Raw genomic sequence first — 24,918 nt, forward strand, 5'->3', positions numbered from 1 at the left:
CAACGATCAATTAATATAATTAACGAGAAAAAATCTTTTACCCTCGATATCTTTCGACAGAAATAATATTTTCTTCTGATTTTTTTTTTTAAAGAAAGCTCTCAAGCATATCTATTTGAAAACGTTGAAACCTCAAATATGGCAGCGATCCGCGCGCGGACTGTCCTGAAGGGTGGCTGATACCTTAAGACGTTCCACCGATAAAACAAATGGTACTGCGCATATCCTAATCATGAAAGGAAGTGACAATTCTCAGCAATGTTGGCGGGCAACCAATCTCCTACAGCTGTTTGTACAGTCCACCCCGGCTCATAAGAAGGAAAACCTTCGTCAAGTCTAGGAATGCGATGCAGAGGGTCATCATCCTCTTCTACTGGAGCTGACCTAGGGAGAAAATCATATCCATTGTTGATCTGCCTGCTTCTAAGACACTTTGTGACTCTGAGACTAAACGATTTGTGGATTCTACTACGTTCACTCCTATTCTGGAAAGAACACAATCATCAAATGACAGATAGATAAGGGGTTGAGTTTCTAAAAGTTTCTCTGCGTCGGTGGGGGAGTGGAAGCGAATGTTTGGTTTTATTTAATAGATAATTACTGAGGTAGTCGGTGCTATGAGAGATAGCAAGCTGAGGGCGTATCCTGAAGCTGCCTGCAATATCTCTCATCGCACCGACTGCCGAAGAAATTATCTATTATAATTACAAACCCTCATAATATCCTATTGTTCGCACTCTGCATTAAATCAACGATTTCAGTCGCCTCCACGTTATTGTTTTTTACGCAAACAATGAAATTAACATACATTGTCTAGTAGTCGTATTGATTGCCTAAACCTTTATCATTACAACATTCAATCATTGTAATTACTTGGTAATTACAAGATGTTAAAACTTTACCTATGTCCGTAGAACATGTGTAGCTCCTCATATGCACGTGTGAAAAGTGCTGTTGGCTTTCTGTACATGACGAAGAATATTACTAATTAGCATAGTTTAAGACCCGTTCAGACTAGGTGGCCGTTCCCGGTTCTCGGGCACGGGCACTAGTCTGAACAGAGCTTTTTGTTGGTGCCCAAGCAACAATCTGAGCACCGTGCCCGAGCACGGGCACTACCTCCAAAGGTAGGACTCGGGCACCGTTCCTGCGCACGGGCACTGGTGTGAACAGGATTTTGTCAGTTGCCACATTTTTTCTTCATACTTCCTCACGATACAGCAAACAAAATGGCAGTCGCTAGATTGATGTAGAGGAACACGGCCGCCACTTGGGCACCAAGGAGTCAGAGCAACGTCCTTTTTAGTGCCCGGGCACAGAGCTCTGGCACGGGCACCTAGTCTGAACAGGACATAATGTACTGGTTAATTTTGAGATTTTTGTTAAAAGAGAGTGCTTGGTCTACATTTCGCTGTTTTTGAGCTCAATGGAGGATTCTTCGGAAGACGAATCGGCCATATTCATAACGCAGAGCAAGAAATCAGAGGGTGCTTCGGATGTTGAAGGCAATAACATCTCCTAGCTTTGTTGTCTGGTTTCTTTTTTGAACGACTAACAAAAAGCTTTTTTGTATTTTTCCCTCTTCGGAAGAGCAAAGATTTAAAAGACTCATCACGTCTTTTGAGTGCGAGAAATATGAGGAAAGTTGGGTTTCAGACTCAAGTCGACGAAAATAGGCGTGGATGGTGAAAGCCTTTGAACGTAAGCTTCAGTTCCACCGAGAGATCACTAGGACCTGAATAATCACAATAGCAATTAACTCCCCTCCGATCCCTCCTGGCAAAAAGATCCCCTCTAGGAGAAAACTGAATTTGATACATTTAAAACGAGTTAATAATTGAAAGATGCGCATTTGTGGATACAAAGAAGAACAAACAGCCCCCATTTTAAAACGTGGGCTGCAGGCATCCCACGTAAAAAAATATGGTGTATTGTTTCACCTATTTTGTAATGTTGATCTCTTTGAATTAAAAATTAATAAAGCACAGTAAAGTTTAATAAATTAAATACAGACAGCTGTTTTCGTTTCACACGATTTAAACACGGGAGTCGAGCTGGGTACCTTATGTTCGAGAATTTTCACTTTCAAGACTGAACTGTATTTCCACACTTTATTCCCAACAGTTCTACAGTCTACGTTCGTCAACAATCTCTTTCTTACACTCTTTGTTTCGATCTTAAGTACACTATAACACATGTCTTTTGCTCTAGAATTACAGTCATTATCTCCATTCGGAACTTACTAAGGTTTCTTATCTGGAAATAACTGTTGAATGTCCATTAATACACGATAAGAATCAAAGCAATTAAATACCTCTTAAGTATACAGGAAACAAACAAAAATATATGTGTGTGCACATGTAAGTCGCGTTACTTAAGGCGATAATGTTTTCCGACACTCCCTCCACGCTTGGCTCATTTTGGAGCCAAGACCACGGTTTATTCGTTTGACTGGTTAAGCATTTCTCGTGTCCTCCAGGCCACATCCAGTGCTGCCGTTCGGCGAGGGACGTTGCGTGTCCTGGCCTCTGTTACTCGCTCTGCACGGGCCCTCGCTCCGGTGATTTCCGGTAACTCTGCACTTACCTCAATGGGATATAACTTCTGAACTGGTCTACTTAGACGCACTATTTTTCCCTTAGTTATAACCCTTACGTTAGCCCCTCTTACCTGCTCTTCCTTTCCTAAAATGAGACTTTCTACGACTGCCATCTTCCAGTTATTTCTCTTGACACCATCCTCAAACACTGTAACTACGTCACCTACCTTGGGCACCTTTTCAACGCCCGTTGCCTTCCAATCATGGCTCTTTCGTAACCCTGTGAGATACTCTCTTCGCCACCTTCTCCAGAAGTGTTGCAACCGTTTACTCAAATACCTGTATCTTCGCGTAATGCCAACTTCTTCCTCGTCGTCATCGCCTTGTAAATCGGGCAAGGTTGTAATCCTTCTTCCATGAATAAGGCACTTATGTCCAGAAATGCACCTAATCCTGAATTTGGGTACCTCATATAAAACAGGCCTTTTTGTCGTTTTCATATGACTTCATGTTTGACAGAATTATGTGCGTTTTAGTGAGTATTTAGGTTAGGGGACACCTTGTGATGTCTATCATAAAGTCCATGAATCTCATTAGCGTGTATTTCTGGACATATCTTGAATAAGGTGAGCGGGGATCAAAACTTCTTCTTCGGTGGGTTTGCTGTAGTCGTACGTCAATGGCCTTGAATTTAAGGTGGCTTCTACCTCAATTAGAACAGTCAGGAACTCATCAAACGTCAGTCGGGCATTTCCCAGTACCTTTCGAAGACACCTTTTGACACTCCCGATCATTCGTTCAAAAAATCCTCCCCACCATGGGGCCCTCTCAAGATTGAAACGCCACTCAATTCATTTGCATTTCACCTCTCACCTGTAGATCCCTGAAAAGTCTGCGCAGTGCCTTTTCTGTACCCTTGAAGGTTTTTGCATTGTCTGACACCATTAATGCTGGTATTCGTCTTCTGGCTATAAACCGTCTCAGACATTGTTTAAAGGTTTCCACTGACAAATCGTCCATAAACTCCAGGTGGACAGCTCTCGTCACGCAACACGTGAAAAGAGTGATGTATATATAATTTTCTCATCTGGCCGTTTTTCGCTTTGACAAATAATGGTCCCGCAAAATCTACTCCGACTCTAGAAAACGGTGGGGCTGGTTTCACTCTAAACTCCAGTAAGCTTGCAGTGGGTGGCTGAGCGAATGATCTGCCCTCTAATCTCTTACAAACAACACACTGATTGAGCACTCCTTTCACCACCTGGCTCCCCTTTGGCACCCAAAATCTCGAGCGCAACTCAGCAAGCGTACTTCTCACTCCACTGTGGAGAACCTTATCGTGGCATTGCTTGATTTGCAGGAAAGTTAAGTGGTGCCTTTTGGGTACAATAATTGGCTCTCTCGTCTCAGATTCCAGATCGGAATACTCCAGTCGACCCTTGCATCTTACAAGGCCCTCTCCGTCTTCTCTGAAGCCAAACTTGCTGACTAGCTGCTGATAATTACAATCCTGCTTTAGCTCTCGCTGTGCTGCCATTATCCACTCGTTTTCGGACTCTCTTATCTCTTCCAAACTAAGCGTCCCTGATTTCCTATCACTCTTTTGTCTCTTGCGAACGTTGAAACAAATTCGCTTGACCCATGCCGTTACTCTGAAGAGCCTTCTTATACTACTGAACTTTCCAATTTCGATGAGGTATTGTACGCCTTGCACTGCGTTAGCGTTGGTGACTAGAATTTTAACTGAGGTTTTCTTTTCCTCTTCCTTACCCTCGTTTGTAGGGAGGATTGACTTCTCAGCTGGCCAACTGCTCTCAGCTTCGATTAGCCACGCGGGGCCCTTCCACCACAACCCCGTTACCGTTAAGTTTCACTGCCGTTAGACCTCTCGATCCAATATCGGCTGGGTTGTCTTCACTGGGACAGTACCTCCAATCACTCTTACTGCTTGACTTGAGAATTTCGTTTACACGATGGCGTACGAACTCCTTCCACTCCCCACAGTTCATGATCCAATATAATGCTGTCATGCTATCTGACCAAAACCTTGTCTTATCTGTCTTATCTGCTGAACTTGCACCTGGGAAGAAAGCGCATTCTTGACAGTAATCATGAGCTTCACCAATATCAGGCCTGCCATGAGCTCCAATCTGGGTATAGACAACTCCTTAAGTGGGGCGACTCTTGTTTTCGATGTCAACATCTTCGCATATCTCCCTGTGTGGGTTCTGCACATTAGGTAAATCACTGCACAATACGCCTTTTTGCTAGCGTCAGCATGTAACAAGCACTCTAAAACCTCTTCTTGGACGTGTTCGTAAACGCATCGTCTAATCGTAATTTGCCGACATTCAATCAAGCCTTTGATCCATGTCTCCACATCTTGTTTTACTTTGTCCTTAAGAGGGTCGTCCCATCTGATCTTCTGGCGACATACTTCCTGAAACAGAATCTTTGCGGTTATTGTGACGGGGCCTATGATACCCAGGAGATCAAAAATCCCTGCTATCAATCGCAAGGTGTTACGCGTCGTTGCTGGTAACCCTTCAGCGCGTCTTGTAATTGCACTTAAATCAAGACTGATCGTGTCTTCTTCGTAATCCCAGGCCAACCCCAGCACCTTCTGGCCCTTGCACCCCATCTGCATGCTAACAGATGATTTGGCGTAACTGATGTACTCTTCTGAAACTGCTTTATGTGTCAACTCAACGTTTGAGTCGCTCTTTGTCTTCTTGGTCATGATAGTATCGTTGGTCACGTCATCTTCTACGACTTTACGTGTTACTACATCACTCGAGTCATTCTCAATCTTTCCTCTCACACTGGCATCATTTGTAATCCACTTTCTAAGTTTGAATCCTCCATCCAACATTCTTCTACTCGTCTTACTGTACAGATCTGTAACTTCCTCTGGCGATGCTTTTCCTCCCACGAAATCATCGACATAAAACGATTCCAGAAGTTTACTTACAAATTCGGGGTCATCATCCATGAACCTCGTAATGTGATGCCTCAATGTGGCATTAAGTAGAAAGGGAGATGCATTTAAGCCAAAAACAACACGACAGAACCTGTACACTACAACCCTTGATAGACCCGGTGTGTCCTTTAACCACAAAAAAACGAACACTATCTCGATCCTCTTTGTCAAATCCAATATTTAGGAGAGCTTTCTCAATGTCCTCAACAAGCACAATTCTATTCTCCCGGAACCGCAAAAATATGTCATATAATAGAGGGTTGAGAGAAGGTCCTACAGGCAGACAATCGTTTAGGGACGTACCTGTCTTCTCACCCTTCGAAGAAGCCGATCGTAGACAATTCTTACCTTCGTAGTTGCAGCTTCCTTTCGGACAAGAGCTTGATGTGGTAAATAGTGTACCTTTGTTGCCTTCTCCAACTCAACCACCTTCTCGATTACACCAGTTTTTAGCTGCTCCTCGATGATTAATGCATATTCTCTGAGGACTTCTGGTTCTCTCTCTAATCTAGCAACCTGTGTCTTGAGTAGATGGAGGCTTACAGCGTAGTTATTTGGGAGTTCCGGGTGTCCTGTTTTCCAGGGTAACTTCACTGAATAGCGGCCCTCTTGGAAGGAGATGCTATTCTTGAATTCTTCGTATACTTCATCGTCCACTCTCTGAATTCCTAACGTTTCCAGATCCCATAATTTCTTAACTTCTTCGTCTAAACTTACCTTGTCACTGGTTGAACTCCCCACAAAGTTAACTTGGACAGATTGAGCACCACTAGTTCTCGACTCACCTTTCGTGGGTCCTGAGAGCACCCAACCCAACTCCGTCTGCACTGCAACCGGCTCATCGGGCTTTCCTCTGATAGTACACTCTTTCTGGAGGTTCCAAAGATAATCTGCGCCAGCTAAAATATCTATTTCTAGCTCCTCTTGGGCTTTACATACATCTGAAAACCACAAGCCCTTGAGGTGGGAGTACTCGTTCCTAGCTAACTCTACATGACCATTCTGGATACTGGAAATTTCGGGCACTACGTAGGCTTCTATCTTTATGACTTTCTGCTCTCTTACAGGACTTACCTTTATCTCTACGACATCTCTTAAGCGGGTATCCCTCGATCGCTGCCCAAAGGTGCTTATACCAGCCCAATCTTGTCTAATGACAGCAAGCTGCGCGCGCTGAGCGGCCTCCGAGGTAATAAACGAGCGATGACTACCCTCGTCAAACAACACCCTGACCTGAAGTGGTTCGCGCTCCCCCTTGATAACCGCACGCGCTGTTTGTAACGCAACTTGCCCGCCTGCCCCTACATGCAGGGTACTAGGACTAGTAGTTATCGAGTTAGCATCTGACAACATTTGGGAATCACAAGACAATTGTTGCGTAACTTGGACCTCACACAACGAAATGTGATGCCCCTGGCCGCATCTGTTGCACATTACCTTAGATTTATATTCTCGGGCTCAGTGGCCCTTTTTCATGCACTTAAAACATCTAGCAAACCTTAAAGCAATACTCTTACGTTGCTTGATATCCTTAACTGTAGGACAGTCCTCATGGTTATGCTTGCCTAAACAGAAGGCACAGTTCTCCTTATCTTGTTTTGTGAACAATGCGTTCGCTGTCCCGCCCTTCATTCTGTCCTCATTCCAATCGCGCATGTTTTGAGATTTGGATGACATTGTCAAATAATGATCTTCTCTTAGTTCAAGGTTCCTTAAGAAAGGCTTGCAGCATTTGCTCCATGGTCCACTCCAAACATTCTGTTCCTCTCGTAATGGATAGACGAAAGTTCTCCGGTAGTTTCTGCATAACAGCGGGCACGACTACAGAAGCATAAGTGTTCTCACTCACTCCAAGTGCAATCAATCCTCGGTGGTGCGTTTCACATCTGTCGTACAGTCTCCTCAATCGAGGATTATCTCGGTCGCTATGAACCGGTGGCAACGAAAGCAAATCATTGACGGGCGCTTGTTGTATTGCTGTTCCCTTTCCATAACGTTTCTTTAACACTCGAACTGCCTCTTCATAATTTGCTCCTGTCAGCGCGAACCCCGCTATTCTCGATCTTGCAGGTTCTTGCACTAAACTTCTCAAATACGAAAACTTGTCTTCGGTAGATAAACTATCATTCTTATCGATCGAACTCTCGAACGCTTCCCAGAACTCTTGCCACTCTTGGATTCTTCCGTTAAATTTCTTTACCTCCAACTTTGGTAGCCTTGCTTTCACGGCATGCTGTTGTGGCATCGCGGCCATGGGCGGCGGAGTCTCAAAGACGGAGGGCTGTTAGTTTTGCTCAAGATATCTTCCATTCTTAGCACAATCTGGTTTAGTTCTTTGCGTACTTCGTCACTCTCCTCTATTTCCTTCTCGATGAGGGCTTCAATACCTTCTTCCTCCAAACCACCGATCAACTCGATGATCTGATGGTCAAGTCTCTTCAAGGTATCGACCTTTTCGCCCATTGCTTGGATCGACTGCTTGATCCATTGCTTGTCCACAGTAGTTAGATATTTGGGTGTATGAGCCCACTTTCAAAATATTCGCAAAATTCATACCTGATTCAACAATGAACTCAAAAAACATAAATCCTCGGTTTCTCAAAAACCTAAATTTTTATCCTCGGTTTTTCAAAACTCCTGCAACGGAGACGCTAAATTTAGGTTTTTCATAAATGACACCAAACTCACAAACAATCATCGATTAAATCCAACCAACTCATCAATCGCTGATTTGAATGATGAATACAATATTTTTGAACATCAATTTGGATATAATTAACCTGTTATGAAGAAAAAAATAATCATAAATAATTCAAATTTATGGATGTTGTGTGACTGGATGCCGTTACTGTCACGCGTGACGTTGTGTGACTTGTCACGAAAATGGACAAAACCCTGAACGTGGGGTGCTCGGTTGGCTGTTTACTTGCCTGGCCTCAGCCAGGTCTTTTTCCCGCCGCTGACAAGGCGGCTGTCCCTTTCCCAGTTTACCTCTGGGACCGAGGTTGAGTCCTGACGAACTCTGAGCACCCCGCTGTAAACCAGTAAGGCCTGAGCGGGCTCACCCTGGAGGTACCGTCTACTGGAAGACATCCCACACTACTCAATAATTCACCATCTGCACAAACAGGTTTCAGTCAGGGGCCAGCTGACACCACCCTAAAGCTTCACCAGAGTTTGTGAACTAATATAATAATGGCCCGATTACCTATATATTACACTCAGTTCTGAAATTTTTACACTTGTGGTGCTATTTTTCCGTATATTGCGTAATATTGCTTGATTTGGATTAACACGCATGCGCTTTCATGCACACAACCCAAAGCGGACTGGACACTAGTTTGTTAATACACGTGTCGGCCATTTTGCGAAGAGCTTGTGTTTTCATGTTTATGGCTCCTGTTTTGGGATTTTTGAACATTTATTTCTCCACTTTCATCGTTTTGATGTTTGTAGACGCTTTTTGAGGTAAGAATATCATTTATCTTGCACACAACAATAGATTTTTTTATTGAATCGACTCGCTATCGAATACTCGTGAAACCGTGACTGTATGATAGAATGAGCTATTTATTTTTATACATCGACTAAATCCTTGATTGGGATCCAAGAATTAAAGGTATCATTGTATCCTTTCCACTTTACCAAAGCTTGTTTCTTCTTGTAATCTCTCCTGATAACTTTATCGATTCTGAATATCTCCTGATTAGCTTTCAATAATTCTGGTTCATAAAAACTCCCTTTAATTTTTTCATTATTGAGATCTTTCAGTTTATATGTGATCGGATTCGTGTATTGTATTTTATCGATAATGAAGACCTCTTCTGACCAGTTTTCTGTATAACCTCGATCAAACAGCTTTCTCTTATACTTTGATATTCTAACCTTTTCACCAACTTTAAATTTTGGCAAAGATGATAATTGCTTCAAATTGCCAAATAGATTGAAGTAAACAGTTCCTACATTCTTTTTCTTAGATGCTTCTGTCGGTGTCATTTTTATTGAACTGTGTTTAGTGTTATTATACTGCTTCAATATTTTAGGCAAAATATCCAGATACATTGTATTGCCTTGAGCAGTGAATCGTTTCCACATTTTATTTTTAATCGTTCGATTCCAGCGCTCAACAACTGATGACTTCTCTTCATTTTCAGTCGAATACAGTGTAATGTTATGTTTTTTGAGCAAGTCTTTGAAATGTTTGTTGTAGAACTCTGAGCCTTTATCAGTCCACAGATACTTTGGTTTTCGACCCTCTTTGAATATGCTTTGAAATGCTTTAGTTATGGTCTCACCTTTTTTATCTTTTAATGGAACAATCCAACCGTATTTACTGAAAACATCTATAGTCGTGAGAAGATACCTATTACCTTTATTCCATTTACTGAATTGTTGCATTTCAACAAGGTCAGCAGCCCATATTTCATCAATATTATTTACAATAACACGCCGCCGAGTAAAGTTACGCCGTATGGGTTTATGCAGCTCATTAGCTAATTTTTCTTGCCAGTTTTCCTCTTTACCCGACGGCTTTTGACGTTTTTTGGAACCCCAAGACCCAGTTTCTGTTTTGTATTTATTGCATTTCTTGCCAACCAATGTCCCCATTGTCGTTCGGAATATGGAACAGCATCCAATGACTTTACCATCTTTTTGTCAGCTTTCAATTTACATTTTTTGTCATCTTTGCAGACTGAATAATCAACATCATGTTGCATGGCTATTGCATCTGTTTTGCCTGTTGGTTTATCATATATTTCCAATATTTGCCCTGTTTTGGGGTTATATTTGACTTGATTTTCCAAATCATTGTATGGACCAGTGTATTTATGACCAGGTAATACCCACCCAGCTTTGGGTTTTGGGAGCTTACCAATCATTTTGTGTATATCAATTGAACCACCGCTTTTGGGTCGTCCTTTGATTCCTTTCTTATATTCATCCCAATTTGGTGGGTGCCAACCAATTGAATCATAGCTTGAGCATTTCGGTGTGTTGTGAAATTTGCTTCCAATTTTTACCATGCTTTCACATGGATAATTTTTGTATTTTTCTAATGTATTTTTCCCAGGCTTGCCAGACCAAAATTGACTCGACAATATGCCAGTATCTGTGCTAAATGCACTTTTGGCAATGTCTCCAGATTTGTATCTATCAAAGACTTCCTTTGTTGATGGAATTAATGTTCCAACAACATCCATCGACTTCGATGCAACCTTACCTGGTGTGCCAAATTGTTCTAAAATTGTATCTAAATTACCACCATCAAGTTCTTTTCGGTCAGTTTTGTACCTTCTTTTTGGTCTTACTTTGGTTGATAATTTATCAAACATCTCTGATCCAGTCTTTTGAACAAAAGGTGTTGCTTTAGAGATAGCATAATCAATAGCTTTTTTCTGCAATTTAGGGTTTCTAAGTGCTTCAGACCCATAATATCGACCCATTTCAACTGCTTTCTTTCCTATCCATGGTAATGCATGTTGAATTAACATATCAGCACCAGTTGATGCTAAAGTATCCATTATGCCCCCCCCCTTCGGAGGGGCTATTTAGTTTCCCTGTTTTTTAACAAATTTGGTTTTAGTTATACCACATTCAGCACAGGTACAGAAGAACATAAGCCGACCATTTTTGGCTTGCTTGTAACCTGAAGGCTGAACACATTCAGTTTCTTTCTTTTGTTTAACACAATATGATTTGACCATTTTATATCACTATATTAGATTAATTATCATCAGAGTCAGACTCATAATCTGAGTCACTTTCATCATCTTCAGAATCTGTTACCAATGTACACCATAAACATAATTTTCCTGAAAATTCTGTGTATTCATCACACTCTTTACAATATCTTATATCAACCATTATACAAACTAATTAGATAATTTTTTAAAATATTGGATTATAAAATTATGATTGACACTTTGATTGTTCATGTCAAAATGTGCATTGTGGATTGTTTTCAATATACTTGTACCCTTTTGTCTCTCAAATAAATAATACAAACGCCAATAGCCACATAATACTGAATCTCTTTCCTGGATTTCATCACCTGAATACATTAATCGTTTGCCACTTGTTGACATGAATTGCATAATTTCTTTTGGCATAATTAACCCAAAACTATCAAAATATTCTACATATTTGTCTCCGTTTCGATACGCAACCCAATGTGTACCTGGTCCAATCTGTGAATCCAGGTTAATGATACCAACTTCATCTTTTTTCATCTTTTGTGGTAGATTATCTCTGCTGTAAATGCCTCTGAAGTGTTTTATTTTGAGTTTTTTGACCCAATCAATGAGTTCAAAGTTACTGAGTGGTTTATTTATGAATTTCACAGAATGTCTCCGATTAATGGAATCCCCTTGAATGGACTGTTTTTGCCTAACAACAGACCTTTTCCTTTTTTGGTTTTTTTTTTTCCCTTTACCATACTGATCCCATGTACCGAAAAATGGAGGCGGTCTATAATTAACTGGTAGGACCAAACCACCATCTTTTTTGGTTGTGTTTGGAACAAAAACTGGGACCTATCTTCTGGATCTATTTCTATCCACCTGCAAGCCTTTACCCATTAATGCATTCAAAACCATTGGAATGCCAATTGAAGCCAGTAATGTCCCCAAAAAACCTCCTGATTGTGTCTTAGTTGGTTTAATTACAATCTGTCCACCAGTATGTATTGCATTGACAATTTGCTTCTTTTGTGCTTCAGTGAGCCAATCTTTGTATTTTATTAATTGATTAATTTTATTTTGAGGAATGAGGAAACCACCAACTTGTCCTCTACCAAATATTTTATTGACTCCCACATTTGCAAGCCCAGAAAGTGCTCCAGTAGCTAATGGTCCAACTGCTTTTGCTGCCATTGGTAGTAATTTTGTGCCAATTTTGAATAATGATGACCAAAGACTGCCTCCTTGTTGTACAGCTTTTCGTATCTGTGTTTTGCTTATTTTAATATCTGCTCCAGTTTTGTTTTGCATTGCCTTTTTCAACCTATTTATTTGTGTTTTGGTTAACATCAGCTGATCCGGACCAGTTAATTCAGAATGTAATAATCTTATTGTTATTGCTGAATTGTTTTTTAATGCTTTTGCTAGTTTATCTTTTTGCCCAGTTGATAGTGTTACTCCGTGTGAATGATAAGTTGTCATATCTTTTATATAACTAACGTTACATTAAAAATTTATTCCATTTATCGAAACAATATTTTACCATCTTTTTGAATCAACTCAGCATCTTGCTCATACAATGTCAATGCATAAACTGAATATGCAGTTGCAGTTGTACCAGATAATTCATAGTGGAATGTCAGCTTTGTGGTACCATCTTTGATATCCATTTTTTGTTTTGTTAAATCGAAATACAAGAATGGGAATATTGTTTTGAAATTGTTGACATTCAATAAAGTTCCTTGACTGTACTCATTGTTTGCATGCACATATTTGAGGACATCTCTGTAAACTCGAGTCAAATCAGCCTCTGGAGTGTAATGTACATCAGGATATTCATTGCCATTAGCCACAGATAAATGACAATTTAGCAATGTTCTGGGATCTGTTGATACACTAAATGTATTGTACAAAAATGGATTTACTGTTTGTGCAGCAAGATTTGCATCATTGATAATGAAAACAAATACATGCCTTGGTTTTGAAATCCCACTTGTTATCTGAAAATGACCACTTCTTTGTGTTGAAGAATTACTTCTCTCAATATTTTCTCGCAAATAAACCCATTTATGTGGCTTCAAAAACTGACTCATATACAGTGATTGCCCCTCTGAATTGAAAGTGATTCTTGGTACAATCAACTCCATTCTGGTAATAATTACACGACAATCAGCCCCAGCTTGCCATATTAGAATAGTATCAGATTCAATCTGCAAATTTAATTCCAATCTTGTTGATGGTAATAACTCATCCATCAATGCTTCAAAGAATGAGTATCGATTCAATGGTATTTCTGTATTGACAACCACTGATAGACCCAAAAGTGCTTTTCTTGCAGCAAATCCTTTATTGTAGTTATCTTCAGCCGATCGTTCTTCAGCGTGTCGGTTTGTATCCAGATAGAAAAACTCATTTGTTGCTGTCGATTGAGCATATCCTGGACTATATTCCAATAGATTCTTGATATTTACACAATGATTTGCATCATTACAATCATATACCATTTTACCATTCAATCTTACATCGAAATCATGTATAAGACTGTGTGAACCATTAACAATACCATTATGGTCTTCAGCTGCTATATTTGCATTCTGCATTGTTTGGACTTTAAAACCAACTGATATTCTTGCATTATACCAATCAAATGGAGTAACTTCTCCTGTGTTATCGACTACGAAACGATAACCATCTTTCTTTTGTGACCTATTATTCCCTGGATTACCAGTATTCAATGGTGTCTCCAATTGGAAGAAGACATCTTCGTATCTCTCAATGTATTTTGGATTTCTGAATGATTTCATTTATACAGATATGTTACATTATTTTCATTTTCTCCTTCTTTTGAGTTTTCCACCGGATATCATCCTATTAACTCTCTCAGCTATTTGAAAATCAGTCAGTGGCTGCTCCATTTTTGGTTGGCTCATTGTCACTGATTTTGTTTTGGAAGGTTGTTTTTTGCTCAATAATTGAATTATTTTATCACCTGCTTTATTACCAGCAAACTCACCAGTTTTGGTGACTGCTTTTTCAGCTGCAGTTTTGGCTCCTTTCTTAGCTAATTCTTTTGCTGTTTTTCCGAAAAGTTTTGATCCAACTGATCTGAAAACATCCATAATTCCTTCACCATGGATATGTTTCATCGCATAACGACCCAATTCTGGGTCAAAACGTGGCTTAAATTCACTTTGTCGTACCATATATTGATATATTATATTAAACTAGACCTGAGAATCAAGCTCATGAACCAGTCAATGCCATTCAAGTCAATTGGCCGACCCAAAGCGTCAGTCACTGTTATCCCCATTTCTGAAATAATTGATTTGGAAACTGGACTGAATAATGCTCTTTTTGGCTCAAAAGTAAATGGATAACTCCTTGTTAAATTGTCAGTGGGTATCATTATCAGTGTATTTGTGAATCGTCCATCACTGAGGCTATCAGTTATTGTATCACAATTAATGTTCAAAATGTCAATATCATTGGTAATATTTGGCAATTTTGTCCCATGTTCAGTTTGGCTAATTAACTTTGGTTCAAATCCAATAAGCGCTCCAAAATTAGAGTTTCTAATATCAAGCTTCCATTGGTTGTCCAGCTCAATGACAACTCTATATGATGAAAGCACAAAATATAGATTGATGCCCTTGCTGGAAGATGGTTTATCTCCATTTTGAATTATTGATTGAGTGATATAATCATCAAGATCATCATATGAATACATTCCATCAACAAATGTGATTGTCTTCCATTTTGTACCATTATCTGGGCTGTATTTTATTGTATTATTGTTGTATCCTGCATTGACATTATGCCACGAGTATGTCATTGACACTCGATCAACAGCTAGCTCATGTCTCATTGTTGTGTCAAGCTTCAATGGTGGATCAAATTTGATAATAAAGTCTTCAGGCCGACTTCGACCTATTTTTTGTCGGTTAACAGATGAAATATGTATCGCCCTTTCTTGCATATATTATTTGATTATATATTGTTGCAATAAATCAATGAGTTGTTTGTTGTTTATCAAGCCAAGTTGATTCAATTTATGGGCTATTTGTGAAAATTCCTCTTTGACTCCATTATTGCCAGCCAAAATGGATCCACCAAGCAATTCCATTCTGTCAATCAAATCATTAGCATCATTGAAATAAACAACACCAGAGCCCAATTTCTTGAATTTTTTGCTGGATTTATGGATTGGAATCTCACTGAGTTGGTTCAATTCATCAAATACCATTTTGGCAATATCACTGTATTTCTTCTTTGAATTAAATCTCTTGGTCAATAAATCGATTGTATCGAAATCAACCTTTTTGTCCATAACTTTGCGTTTATCTTTTGTTGCCACAAGTCTGAGTTGTCCCATTAATTTTGGAATATCAATCATCAGTCCACCATATTTCCCAGAAGATGATATTTTGTATGCATTTCTCTTTGGTTGAGTATAACCAGAACCTTTTTTGATGGTTTTCATTCCTTCTGGGATTATTTTAATGCGCCCTCTGTATTTTTGTAATAATTTTATATCTTCATCTATTTTATCAATTTTGTCTTTATTCTTGGTCTTTCCTTGCCCCTCGGATAAAGGTCCCTTCTTTATTCCAAGTTTTTTCAACATTTTGCCAATATTAGCATCGTAATCCTTGATGTCAATATCTCCTTGCATAGAAGCTTAGAGAACAGAACTTGGAGGTGCAAGATCGTATTGCATCAATTTTTGGATTTCATCAATATCAAAACCAGCATCCAAATTTGATTCAACATCAGGTGACATCATTAATGGTTTATAGCCAATTGGTAGCTTTGCTTCTGGTGGTTTTGTTTCTGGTTGATAAGTTAACATAGCAATGTCTTCCAAACCTGAAGTCAACGCTTTTTGGTTTTTCTCCAATTGTTCAATCAGTTTGTCTTGTTTTTCATCAATTGTTTGTTTTGTTTCCTCTTGAGCTTTAATAATTGGTTTGAAAGTTTCTGATAAACCTTGTTGTAAATCTTGTTTATCATGCTTGTACTCCTTCAATGTATCTCTAACTTGTTTGGTTATTTTTCCAGCCTTAATCTTGGCTTCAGATAATTGTTTTAATCTTTGTAGATCCATTATATTATTAACTTATATTAACTTTTCTCAACTTATATAATGTATTGATATACATGGAAATCCCAAATTATGACAGACATGATAAAAACACTAATTTCAAAAGATTGTATGGTTACATGCCAAGTGACACGTTTCGGATGTTAATATGTGGTAATTCAGGATCTGGAAAGACAAATTTATTGTACCATATGCTGATGAAACCACTTTTGTATTATGATAGAATACATTTGTATTCCAAAAATTTGGAGCAACAAAAATACAAGGATATGCTACAAACATTGACTGATATATCAAATAGTGTCGGGTATAATGTCCTTGTTTGTAGCAATGATGATATAATTCCAGTGGAGGAATTGAAGGATGAAGATGCCCAGAAGATAGTCATATTTGATGACTTTATTTGTGAAAAAAACCAGAAACCATTGATTGATTATTTTATTCGTGGCAGACACAAGAACTGCTCTGTTATTTATCTGAGCCAATCGTTCTACAAAACACCAAAAGATATTCGACTCAATTGCTCTCATTTCTGTGTCTATGACTTTCCTAGCAGCAATGAAAGAGGTCTGATATCCCGTGAGTTGGGTGTCGAAAAGGATAAATACATTAAAGCAACCAAAGAGCCATTTTCATTTCTATATGTTGATAAGCCCATGAAGAGAATTAACAGGAATTTTTATGGAACAATATAACCAAATGATATAAATGGGAATATTCAACGAACATAGTTCATCGTCTTCTTTCACAACGGTTCCTCTTCAAGGAGCCGCTGGGCCTCAAGGAATAGGGTTTAAATTGACCCAAAATGGCAATTATGATATACAAAACAAAAAACTTGTTAATGTTAAACAAGGAGCTGATCCCAATGATGTTGTCACAAAGAGCCAAATACAATTGTTGGATAATGCTCCTGGTGATGTGCGAGCTAATAAAGCAGTAATTTACAGCAACAGTGGAAGTGTTCATACCAATAGTATCTATTTGCAAGACATACCAGACGGGGCTGGCAGCTCCAATGATGTTCGATTATTGACTGAGCATCAGTCTTATGAAAACATTCATCTTAATATACCAGATTTGAAAAACTTTGATGGCCATGGTGGACGAGCTAAAAGTGAAATAATGGTTACATCAACAGAACAACATATTACTGGACGGAAAACATTTTTTGATATTAGTGTTTTAAAACCTGATAATAACGATCAAGCGGCGAATAAAAAATATGTCGATGATGAGATTAAAAAAATACCATCACCTGATTTGTCTACATATTTGAAAAAAGATGGCACTGTTGAAATGACTGGAAATCTGGATATGGGTAATCAACAAATTACTAATCTTGGAGCCAATATACAAAATACATATGATGTTGTTAATTTAGGTTTCTGTGATACTAAATATTTACAAAAAGTCTCCAATAGTGACCTCGATATGGACAATCATAAAATCAAAGATATGGCTCAACCAACTGATGATAACGATGCTGTTAATAAACACTACGTTGATCATAACTTTCTCAACAGGTTAACACCCAATGCTCTTGGTGGTGAATTAGATATGAGAGGTCATAAAATAATCGTTCTTGGAAATCCTTCCGATCCCAATGATGCTTCCACTAAAGCATATGTTGATACAGAAATAGCTAAAATACCATCTGTTGGAAGTGATTTGAGTGTATATTTGAAAAAAGATGGAAGTGTTGCAATGACTGGAAACCTTGATATGAATAATAAACAAATCAAAGATATGGCTCAACCAACTGATGATAATGATGCTACTACCAAAAAATATTTTGATGACAAATTGGAGCAAAGTCATCTTGTCAGCAGCCATAAAACAAATGAATTCAAATATCTTACAGATACTGATGAAAGCAGTTCAGAATATAATATCATAGTGTATGGAATAGCTGCTTTCAATCAATCCCCGCATCAGAATAAAAAAGCTTATGATATCACATTGATTAAAGACAGTGGAAGTAATGATTACAGATCAAGGATAGGTTTCAATATTTATACTCTTGCTATTGGAACATACACAATTGTGTTTGAATTCTACCCACCAGAAATGACTAATATTCAATTATCATGTACTGCTTCTGAAGCATACATCCACAAAGCTGTACAGCGTGATTTCACTGCTTATAGCAAGCTATTGGTTCAATTCAATAACAACAGCAAACAAACTCCAAATTACATCTATATGACGATGCATGGAACAGCTACAGCGACTCCAGTACAATGTCATCTGGTTGTTTACGGTGTCAAAGATTGGTCAGATAGCGTTTATCCAGGAGTGTATGATGGCTTGGACAATGTCATGTTTGAATATAAAAATGGAGATATGGAGATGAAAGTCAATATGGATATGAATAATAAGATTATTTCTGGTTTAATAAATCCGACATATGATTCTGAAGCAATGAATTTGGGTTATTTTACCAACTTATTCAAAACGAAATACACTGGAACTATTGCCAGTGGTGTTTTCCAAAGAACAAATCCAACAAATAATTTTCAAATCGCTGCTGATGGAAATAACTTTTTCAATCTATACTCCATTGTTTTCCAAAGCAATCAACAAGTTGCAAATGCACAAATTTTGATAAATGGGAAAAAACAAGGTGAAACAACCAACACTGACACATACCACAGAATCGGGAACATAATAAGTGGAAGCAATACATTTGAATTGCCCAAATCAAGAAAATTTGTCAGTATTGATTCTATGTCAATATTGGATAATATTGGAGCAGGAACTGCTGTTAATGGAACTTTTGAATTGAAAGTATTATACTCTGATTTTTTTGAAAGATATCATGCTGTCAATAAAAGTTGGTTGTCAAATATTGAAACTTCAAGTGTTGTTAACGACAACATAAAAAATGGAGTTTTTGAAAATGTACATGGTTACCAATTTGGAACATTAGGCCCGGTTAAAATAAAAAATATTGTAATTAATACAAAAAATCAATACCAAGTTTCTTTTGTCGCCATTGCTAACAGTAAAACTTTATTTTCCCATTTAATACAATTTAATATGAAAATTGGGAGAAATTTTGTAACTACAAATACAACAATCAAACCCATGATAATTCAAATGGGGATTTTTAAAAGACGTTCAGGGTTTACTTCTCCAATTATAAACAGAGAAGTCACAGGAACTTTTGAAATTTATTTATCAACACTATTAATATAATGCCATACGTTGAAGATGAAAATGGAAACCATATTCTTGATGAAAATGGAGATAAAATAGAATACACAGTAACTTATGACAACTTACCAGATGGATTCAAATATAGAGAACCAATACATCTGAATGATGATGGTCATTTGGATACAGAAAACAGACATTTAGTTATCAAAGATGGAGTTAATTCAAATCATGCAATTTCACTCCAACAATTAATTAACAACAATGAGGACATCATCAAACCATATGTTGAAACACAAATACAACAAGCTCTGGCTCAGTTTAAAGCTCAACAAGCTCAGGAAGCTGTAACGTTTCTCAACAATCAAGTTGCAATGAGAATAGGAAGAAAAAGTGGTACAATACCAAAAACAAATTACACATGGATAAAATTATTGAGTAAAGATGACATTAAAGGAATCAATACATTGCAAGAGATTATTGTGACAAACACATATATCAGGAGAAATGACAGATATCATCATTCTAAATCCGATTTGGTGTCATCATCATTTGATCAATTGGAATTCTTCTTTGATGTGTCATTTGAAAACTATTATTGCTACTTCAACAATCATCCATCTGATTGGACAATGAAGTATTTTGTTGAATATATTAGGATACAATTACCTGACAATAACCACTAGGTCGTGGACTCCGTTACTTTATTTTATAAAAATATTGTAATCAAATTGTATAATGAAAGAATTGTCAGAATTGCAAGAACACATTCGAACATCGATGATAGATTTTCACCGTAAATTGAGTCTTCCAATATTACCCAGACAGGAATGCATGATAAAAAGTATCGTAATATTCACATATTTGTATGAAAAACATTACAACACAGGTTTACCTGATGAAGTTTACAAAGAGTTAATTCATGATGGAATTGGATTAATTGGACCTGGAGATGGATGGTTAACAGCTATTCTCCATCGATTATTTGGTTGGCAACCATATATCAGGTCTCATGGAATATTACATGATGCTTATGGTCAATTTTACAACAAATATCATCATGACAAAGGATACATGTACACCATTAATGAGAAAAAAACATATCCTTGGATGAAAAAATGCATGTTTTTGGGTCAAATAACTGGTCTCTATTATTGCATCAAAAATAAGATAACCATATAATATATGCAAAAGAAGAAATTAATAATTGATTTCAATCATATTTCAAATCGATTATCAAGAGAAGAAATTGATGAATTGAAAGCTTATTACACGTCATATCACAAAAAGATGTGGATGTACAAAAGTGCATACAAAAGATTCAAAAAATGGGAGTTTGCTGGTAATATTTCATCCATTGTATTTGAAACTGGTGGTATTGCATCATCGGTTGCAACCAGTGGAGCTTCATTATTGGCAATATCATCGGTGTCTGTCATAATTCAAGCTTATATGAAGCATAAAAAAGTTGAAATCAAACTTTATCAATGCCAATATGCTTTTCAAACTTACGGACATTTATTAAATGAAATAAAAGAAATAATGAGAAATGGACATTTTGATAGAGATGATTTGACAAACAAGCTTACTCAAAATGATGATTTCATTTTGGATAATTCGTCGATTGTCGATAAATGGGGTGACAAATATGATAAAAAATATTAGATATTCACTTATGTATGATTAATAATGTGCATGATTTTGGGGCCAATAATATCCATAATTTTATCCCAATAAACATTGTATAATTTCATTGTTTTTTTGGATTTTGTCAACTCAATTTGGGAAGAATCAATTTTCATAAATTGCAATATTCTATGCAAAAGATATTTTAAACTGATTATTCTCTTTCTTTTACCATTGATTTGTGGCAGTATTTTGTTTATTTCAACGAATATTTTATGAATTTTGAAATTGGTTGAACAACTGATTTCAACTTTGTTTTTCAAAATAATTTTATCTAATGTATGCGACAAATGGTATTTTCTATTATACACTGTTTTCTTGTATATTTTGAACAAATTGGCATGAAAATTGATGTATTCTGTTTTGTATTCTTCACCAACAACCTGTCCACAAGCAACACACGTTAATTGACATTCCATGTTTTTCAAATTCTGTGATCCACAACAATCAGGCATTGATGGTTGTTTCTCAACTTTGGATTCATCATGATATCCACAAAATTCACATTCATCTTTGCAATGCAGGCTTTGACACAGAGATGATTCCACCTGCTTGGAAACATCTTTTGGTTTTTTCAAAATGGATTTCATTTTTGTATAAATATAGTATATAATATAATTACACAAAAATGTTTTCAAAAATATAGAAAACACAAAGAATGATTCAAAGTCTCGAAATCAAATATGTGACAAACAACAAACCAAATACCTCATCACAAAAGATGAGTCGAAGTCTCGAAATCAAATATTTACCACAAAATATGAGCAAAAATCTCGAAATAAAAATATCGAAATCAAATAATTGTCAAAAAGATTAAAATCACAAGTTTTCGTCGCAATGTTTTGATCACAAATTTTTTACCAAAGTTTGAATCCCATACGGGATGGATGTGTATTCCAATGCCCATAAGCATAACTAAATACACCATCGGGATGCAAATATCGTTTATCATCAAAACATGACAACGATGTTTTATTGATTGTGTAACTACCCAATTGATGATTGTTGCTGCGGATTGTTTTCATTTGGTGAAATAATTGTTTCTCATTAAACAACACATCTTTGTAATCAGAATGTTGAATATCATTTTTGATCACATTCTTTTTGATTCCTTTAGCTGTTTTACCACCATTATTGTTGTCTTTGATGTATGAATACATCTTGGATCTCAATCCCACAAATTCAGTGATGGGTACACCAGCGGCTTCATCTTTGAACTTGCCAATGACTTTTTTGTTTGTGGCATCAAAGAATTGATGATTGGATGGATAATCTGAATTATCAAACATATCTTTGTGTTTCCAAAAATCGGCATACACATCTTCTGCTTCAATTTCATATGTCAAACTATCTGTATCCGTAAACAGTAATTTAGCTTTGTTACCATACTTCTTTTTAACGAAATTGTAATGGAAATCGTACATCAATGTTTTGCTCAAATCAAGGATACACATTCCAACATATGCTGGTCTGTTGAGTGTCAACGATTCCTTTATTTTATGGACTGCAACCAGATTTTCATTGAATATTTTACTGTTTATGAAAGTTGGTTTCGAAGTCATTTTCATCAATAGTTTCTCATTAGTCACCAGTTTAATGTCTTCCCGTTTTCTGATATTCTCCATTGTTTTACCGAAGACACTATTGTTCATCAATTTGAAGAAATCTTTTTCAAAAGCATTCTTTGCTTTAGTTCTTTGTCGTGTATTGAAATCAATGTATGTTTTCAACCAAGGTGATTGGTCAAATGATAGAACACGATAGATTTTCTTCAATTTCAAACCCAATTCACGATACAATTGCAGATTACGATAATGTAACACATATTTTGATTTCTTTGACAATGTTGGAATCAGCTTTTTGACTTGTCCACTTGTTATTCCAAATTTGCCTGCAATTTTTTTACAATAATCTGACAGCATATTTGGTGTCACTTTAATTTGTTCAGCAGCACATGGATAATCATTGTGTAAATCATGTAATTCATTAGGATATTCCAAATCGACTTCCAATAAGTATCCAGTCTTGTTATCTTTGGGAACTGTTTTCCAATTAATGTTCAATATTTGTTGTTTTTTCAACCATTTGAAATTCCCTGTTGGAAGATGTTGTGACATCGCCCAACCATATAGATTGTTTGCATCCAAATACATGAGATATTTACTGGGTTCATTTGGATTCCAATTTTGCATGTATTTGTTGTTAGCTTTACTGTATCTATTGGCTATGTAACTGATTCCGCCTCTCATGCCTTTTTCAACGAATTGATACATATCAATATCCGTAATGAGTTCCAAATTGACTTCAGTCATTTTCAACATTGCATCCCATGATAATCCAGGAGATGTGAAATAATGACATGGATCCAATCTATAATATTCCAAACATGTTTTACGGAAATTTTCAAAAACATCAGCCAGCAATAATACATCAGATTTGAGATATAAATCATGGTATTCGCTCATGGTTTTTAATTGAAATGTATTCCAAACATTTTGTGCATGACTGTATTCTTCATCAGTGATATTAGTATTATTCATTTGACTGTAAAATTCATCTTTGGTTGGTAATTGAGTATCATTGAATTTATCAAAATTACTCATATAATCGTACGGATAAACTCCTTTTTGTTTCATTAATTGCAGTTTTTCACCTTTGAAAACTTCACTGGTATATTTGAAGGCATCTTCTGGTAGATTTTTTGCAAGATTTGCCAATGATTGATTCATAAACTGAAGACTGTCGATAAATACTAAATTATAACCCAACATGAATGCCATGTATTTCTCCATGTTATTTGGGATTACATTAATTTTGTGTTGTCTGGTTTCACCTTTTTTATCCACATAAGTATTGGTCTCAATAATTTTACCAATTTCTTGCATTATAAAATGACTATCATATCCTTTCAAATTATGAAATATTACAGGGATTTTGTTAGTTATTGTAAAATCCCTGTTACATTGATTATGGGCTGAGCCACGGAATTCTCCATTAATATGACAATGATCTCTGACACGTTTATCTGTTTTCTTGTATTTTTTACCACAAATATGACAAGATGTTGCTTTTTGGAATTTGTCTTCATCTTCTGGAGACATAACTAATGGTTTATTGAATTTGTATTTAATAGTTTGTCTGCAGTATTTGACTTCAGCAAGCATTGCCTCCATGAATTTGTAAACATCTTTTCCTCCACGATAATATTTTATTGGTTTGGAATATTTGTCATCATAGCAGCAAACAACTTTGTATCCATAACCGCAATCAGTGTGTTTTTGATAAGCTTCAGTAAAAGATTGTTGGTTAGATTGATTACAACCATGAATTGGTTCAGTGATTGCTTCAAAATCTGCGTATATCACGAATGGCGCTTGCATTTGTTTATTATAATTTTTGAATTCTATTTTGGAACCAATTGGCGGCATTTTGATTGATTGTTCACCATTGATTTCAATACATACTTCCTGATGCTTGGTTAAAACTCGTTCTGATGAAAAACATTGCAAACAATGCATACAAAAATGTTTTCTTTGATGTGATTTGGTTTTGTGGTGCATAAATCGATTAAAATCTTTGATAAGAAAGTAATATTTATTTTCATCATCTGAGATTAGCAATAGATTCATCACATTCTCAAACTTTTCTTTTGAAACATAAATTGGATAAGTTTGTTTGTTCTCATATCCGAAAACATTGATGTTGATATTGTTTTGTGTTTCAACTTTGTTATAATGTTTGACTGAAACAGGGAATTCAATGTTATCATAATTCA

At 36.8% G+C, this 24,918-nt stretch overlaps 2 pseudogenes; both read right to left on the reverse strand.

Annotated features, from left to right (window-relative positions):
• Nucleotides 1-2,072: 2,072 nt before the first annotated feature.
• On the reverse strand, nucleotides 2,073-4,652 carry LOC146482482 (uncharacterized; annotated as a pseudogene).
• A 910-nt stretch (nucleotides 4,653-5,562) lies between these two features.
• Nucleotides 5,563-6,953, reverse strand: LOC146482483 (uncharacterized; annotated as a pseudogene).
• Nucleotides 6,954-24,918: the final 17,965 nt, after the last annotated feature.

The sequence above is a fragment of the Pavona decussata genome, unplaced genomic scaffold (assembly GCF_977016875.1).
Source record: "Pavona decussata unplaced genomic scaffold, jaPavDecu1.1 SCAFFOLD_45, whole genome shotgun sequence".
Taxonomy (NCBI): Eukaryota; Metazoa; Cnidaria; class Anthozoa; order Scleractinia; family Agariciidae; genus Pavona; species Pavona decussata.